Raw genomic sequence first — 6,564 nt, forward strand, 5'->3', positions numbered from 1 at the left:
CCTTCTTAAAAAGGGGGACCAGCACCCGAGTCTGCCAATCCAGAGGCACTGTCCCCGATGTCCACGCGATGTTGCAGAGGCGTGTCAACCAGGAGAGCCCCACAACATCCAGAGCCTTGAGGAACTCCGGCCGAATCTCATCCACCCCCGGGGTCTTGCCACCGAGGAGCTTTTTAACCACCTGGGTGACCTCAACCCCAGAGATAGGACAGCCCACCTCAGAGACCCCAGACTCTGCTTCCTCATGGGACGGCGTGTCGGTGGAATTGAGGAGGTCTTCGAAGTATTCTCCCCACCGACTCACAACGTCCCGAGTCGAGGTCGGCGGCGCCCCATCCCCACTATACACAGTGTTGGCGGCGCACCGCTTCCCCCTCCTGAGACGCCGGACGGTGGACCAAAATTTCCTCGAAGCCGTTCGGAAGTCGTTCTTCATGGCCTCACCGAACTCCTCCCACGTCCGTGTTTTTGCCCCAGCAAGCACCAAAGCTGCATTCAGCTGCCTCAGGAGTCCCACAGGCCAAAAAGGCCCGATAGGACTCCACCAACGGGTTCGGGGACTGCCGCCACGACAGGCACCGACCACCTTACGGCCACGGCTCCGGTCGGCCGCCTCGGCATTGGAGGCGCGGAACATGGTCCGCTCGGAGTCGATGTCCCCCGCGTCCCCCGAGACGTGGGTGAAGTTCTGCCGGAGGTGGGAGTTGAAACTCCTTCTGACAGGGGATTCTGCCAGACGTTCCCAGGAGACCCTCACAATACGTCCATGATCCATGAAATGCAATGGCCCAGCGTTAGTGTTTTATGCACCTTTTAAAACGTGGCTTAAAATCGACTTATTTTAACATATTGGAACGATACAAAGAAATATAATGTGGACAAATGGCCATCTATCATCATGATCAAAACAAATGACAGCTTGGTCATTTGTAACTAACAAAAATTCACATCCTGGGTATAGTGCATAAATGTGTGAGTCAGCTGCATGAATCATGTTTCTCACGACACATTGGCCGTAAGTGTTTTTTTTCTTTTTACTCGGCTCTTTTTCTGATTTGACCCACAGTCGAATTGGCTTCAGAGATCAGGCGAAGTGCAAAATGGAAGCGCCGAGTATCTCGCAAACAGTTACCGTATAAAGAAGCTGCTGATGTGGAGTGATTGTTTAGCTGACCAGGCCTGAAGAAAACACACACACACAAGCGATAAGGAGAGGATCACTGATAGACAGTCTGCATTGTGGTCCTTAGCATATTGACTGGTTGCAAAGGGGACTTCCAACAAACAGCAGTCTAAACAATAGAAAGGGTCTGTACTGTCGTGTACAGCGCATGTGGCCAGAATCACCATAAGTAGCAACAAATGTTCATGCGAACTCTGAGCTTTACTCCCTTTTTGCGAGCGCTAACTAAACTGATGTCGAGTGCGATCCCAAATATAAAAGTTAACGTCTTGAATCTGGCTGAAACGTATTGTTCCACCCAAATCAGAAAGAATACATTTGAAAAAAGATGCCAGGACATATATTTGGACAGAAATGTGAGTTCTTTAATGAACAAAATGACCGTATTTCCTCAGTGGCCTTAACTGCAGAGATGACGGGCATTTACTGTATTTAAAGGAGGTGTCTGTTTAATGACAAATGCTTGGCACTCTGCTATCTGCTGTTCGGACAACGTGATACTTCGATGTTACAACGGGGATACGTTGTGGAACTGGTCCATTCTAGCACTTTCTCATTCTTTTCTACTGTATGTCCTTCTTTTCTAGGTCTCCGTCAATGATGAAGTACGGTTGCAGACAGAACTCATTGCTTCTGACTTTTTTCCTCCCTATTCCTCACTCACGCAGTCTTCGGGTTTGGGGCTTTTCAAGGCATGCATCCAAACACTGTGTTGATCAAGCTGTGAGCTCGACTGTGAGTCTATTCAAGTCTGCAGTTGCTGCAACGGCTATAAGAACACGCTGATGTGCATTTGGTTTGTGCTATGTTATAACATACATTTTATTTGTCCATTTTGGGTGAGGCATTTATTTGTTCAAGCGGATGACACGCCCAGCGACAAACTGAGGCATGGCGACCACTAGAGCAGCAGCCGCAACTTGAGGACAGACGGTATCATTCCGAATCTCTGAACGAGCCCAACATTGTCCTTTTAACAACTGATGAGAACGACATTGGTAGGTTTTACGGTGGTATATGTGGAGATTTCAAATATGAGTATATAAATTGTTCGAAAGCTACGTTGGATGATTTGAGTTAAACCGTCCTTGTTCTGTTGTGAATTCAAACATTTTAAAGCACCAGATCCAAAAGCACACAACAGCGATGTTGTTATACTTCACAGCCTGATGCACCAGAAGACAAAAATACGTCATATTAGCTGCTATTGTTTGAAAGCACTGTTTTCTCACAGCCTCATAATTCCAATCTGCCGCTCCCTGATTGGCATCTGAGCTTCACTAATTAGAAAAGGGAGTTTCGGAAATCTGTGAGGATTTTCATTGTTAGAAGAGGAATCACATTCATTCTGCCTCGACACACTGATTCGGATTCAGACACACATTTGATTTGCTCCTCTCTTGCTCAGTCAGTCACTACAGAGCAATCATTACACGTATTTGAATATTCACAGTGAAGTCAGATTGATACAAATGTGATTTGGGTTGCCAAGGTCACTGTTTGATACTTTATAAAGGTTCTACATTTGTTTTTAAGTAGACTAAGTTATATAAAGGTGACTGGATCGGATTTAATCATCAGCACAATTTGATATTCTCTTATTTTCATCGCGGATTGGACTGAAACCATTAAAATGCAGAACAAAGCAACAAATAAATTCCACATCGAGGCTGTAAAAGACTGGTCGATCCTCATTTAACGTAGAGTTCCACAGATTGGCAGCAGTAGAACCAGATAAGCAAGTCTGTCCATACAAAACACTTCGACCTAAAACAAAATACAAAATACCACCAAAGTCTGTGGGGTTCGGCAAAGAATAAAGATCCAAGGGTAAATTATAACTTTATTACTTATTACAAATGTCTTTCAATAACTCGCACACTGTTTAGATTCAACTCTGTCAGAAAGGTTCAAATGTACCACAATGTGTGTCAAACACGACGGAGGCAGTGTCATGCGTGGAATGTTACGGAATGTGGCTGTGTGACGACTTTCCCAATTTTACCATCACATTTCATGAATGTTCAGAGCTCGAGGTTCATCACTAATTCATCTTCTTTCTCAGCTGTAGCCTATTTAAAGATTTGAAGTCATAGAGAGCACACAAAGGGGGGAAAAGAACACTCGCTGGACACTTCACCGCATACACCTGAACCACGTACTATGATTTATAACAACAACTAAACATTTCAATCTTTCCAGATGCAGAGCTTATGGCAGTGCTGCTGGAGGAGCTCACAACAGATCATTATTATGTGCTTGTCGCCCAAGTGGTTTAGGGCTTACTAGCAACCTGCAGAACAAGACAATGTTTTGGGTACACTATGCTAATGTCTTTTTGGTTTGTGGTGAGAGGCCTCTGTAAGTATTCTAATAATATCACAATGCTGATATTTCGTCACAGTCTTTATGTGTTTGCATGAGTCAATAAATAAACAACATATTTTGGTACAGGAGGCAGGGGATTGTTCTGAATTGCAGTATTTGATGTTTGAAGATAGACTGTCTATTTTCAGATCATGTTGATTAAATCAATTTGACTATTTGCAGTCGCTGTCAATGAAGCTCTGGAAAGCAATCAGACGGAAGTGTATTTTAGGATTAACCCGAGAGCATGTCAACGACGTGACAATGCGGTCACGGACAGGCATGTGCACACATAGCACACATAGGTGGTGGTCAAGCATCTGCCCGTTTGCCCAAGATGGAAAAAAAAAAAAAAAAAAAAGGCCCTTTTTCCTGCAGCCCATTTTAATTCTTCATTCATCAATATTTAAAAATAAATAAATACTCTTTCCATCATCAATTTTACCCAAAGTATTTTGAAATCTGACGGGAATTTATTTGTGCACTTGGTAGAATTGTACATATTCTCCAACTTTGCCTGCAGCATCACTCCTTCACCTTCCAAAAATCTGTCATTTGAACAGGGGTGTGTTGACCTTGTATACCCACTTGAGCCTTCCTTCACCTTTTTCGTTAATAGTTATATCATTGACTGTGTTTATTGTGTTAATAGAAATAGATAAGGTACAGTCCCCACCAAAAGTATTGGAACAGCTTGATGTTATGGACCGTAGATGATGAAATCCCTAAATTCCTTGCAATTGTCCTTCAATTGTTGGACTCTTTTCTCCCGCACTTGTTCACAAAGAGGTGAACCTCGCCCCATCTTTGCTTGTGAATGGCTGAACAATTCAGGGAAGCAATCACGGCACCCACCTGTTCCCAATGAGCCTGTTCACCTGTGGGATGTTCCAAACAGGGGTTTGATGAGCATTCCTCAACTTTCTCAGTCTTTTTTGCCACCCACCTGTGCCAGCTTTTTCGGAACATGTTGCAGCCGTAAAATTCGAAGTTCATGATTATTTGCTAAAAACAATCAAGTTTATCAGTTTGAACATGAAATATCTTGTCTTTGTTGTGTATTCAATTCAATATAGGTTGAACACGATTTGCAAATCATTGTATTCTGTTTTTATTTATGTTTAACACAATGTCCCAACTTCATTGGAATTAGGGTTGTAGTATGCCACCTAGAGGTTATGAAAAAGGTGGAGCCTACACTTTCATTCCAATATGACAGGGGTACATATGACTGCATATATGTACAGTATAATTGTGCTGATAAGTTTACATACCCAGGCAGAATTTGTGAAAGGTTTTTTTTTTAATCCGACTGATGACTGAACAACAACCATCATTAATTTGTGTTGTATTGTTGTAATGTTTTGTTTAATGATAATACTTTTCTGAAATGCTTGACAGTTTAATTTGAATGCCATTAAGATAAAATTGAATGTGTTTCGCCTGGCCCTTCATGTTTTCTTTAAAGAATTGTACCCATCTTACAAATTCTGCCCGGGTTATCAAACATATGAGCACAACTGTGTGTTTTCTCATTCACTAAATAAAAGTAGGGCTGTGAATTTCAAAATAAGAGCAAGTAAATAAAAAGAAAGTATGTTCAAATAAAGTGCTTAACTTCAGATTAATTATTTGAAAAGGCTAACAAAATACAGATAATACTTCAGGTTTTATCATAGAAGCAAAATCATGCATTGTAAAAAAGCATTATGCATAGGTAGAAGGGTTTTCCGGAATTTTGAGGTCAACTTTGGGGGTGCGCATTATACATGGGTGCGCATTGTACACGAGAAATGACGGTAATAGTGTACTGAGCAACAGCCAACAGGTCAGCCAAGGGTATTGGCAGCAGTTGATGACAGAAAAATTGTGAGAGCTGTGAAGAAACATCCAAAGACAACAGTCAGCGACATGACTGCAAACCTCTACATGGCAGAGGTGAAGGTATCACAATCCACTGTTTGAAGAAGACTTTGAGAGAAGAAATATACAGGCCATACCACAAGATGCAAAACAGTCATCAGCAAAAAGAATCGGAAACCCAGATCGAATTTTGCAAAGAAGTACAGAGGTGAGCCACAAATGTTTTGGAACAAAGCTTTATGGACTGATAAGACCAAGATTAACCTCGACCAAAGTGACGGAAAGGCCAAGGTATGGAGAAAGAAAGGATCTGCTTATGATCCAAAACACACGAGCTCATTTGTGAAGCATGGTGGAGGTAATGTTATGGGTTGGGCTTACATGGCTGCTTTTGGATCGGGCTCACTCGTCTTTACTGAAGATGTAACTCATGATGGTAGCAGCAGAATGAATTCTGACGTCTACAAAATGACTTTATCTGGCAATTTACAGAAAAATACATCCAAGCTAATCGGGAGAAGCTTCATCATGCAACAAGACAGTGACCAAAAACATACTGCCAACACAACAAAGGACTTCACCAGGAGTCAATCACCGGACCGTAACCCAATAGAGCATGCATTTTACCTCCTGAAGAGAAGACTGAAGGGACAAACTCCCAGAAACACACAAGAACTGAAAGAGGCTGCAGTAAAGGCCTGGAAAAGCATTTCAAATGAAGAATGCAACAGTCTGGTGAAGTCAATGGGTTGCAGCCTTGATGCAGTCATTGCAAGTAAGAGTTATGCCACCAAATATTAAATGTTATTCACTTTAAGTTAATTTCATGTCTGTTGCAATACTTTTGCTTACTTGAAAAGTGGGTGGCTTCAAACAAAAGGCGCTCTGTCCTGAGTTGTTTAACACATCTAGATGTAAATACCATGAATTTAAAGCTGGAATTCTATACGTTTGTCTCATATTCATCTTTTGATCTGAAACACAAATGTCTCCATTATACAACAAAAACAAAGGAACTAGGGGACTGTAAATACATACTACAGTTTTTTTTTCTCAAGTATTTTTTTTTCAGTTTTATATGTATATATATATATATGTGTGTGTGTGTGTGTGTGTGTGTGTGTTGCATATGGGGCTTGATCATTCTCATC

This window comes from Phycodurus eques, chromosome 16 (genome assembly GCF_024500275.1).
Source record: "Phycodurus eques isolate BA_2022a chromosome 16, UOR_Pequ_1.1, whole genome shotgun sequence".
Classification (NCBI taxonomy): Eukaryota; Metazoa; Chordata; class Actinopteri; order Syngnathiformes; family Syngnathidae; genus Phycodurus; species Phycodurus eques.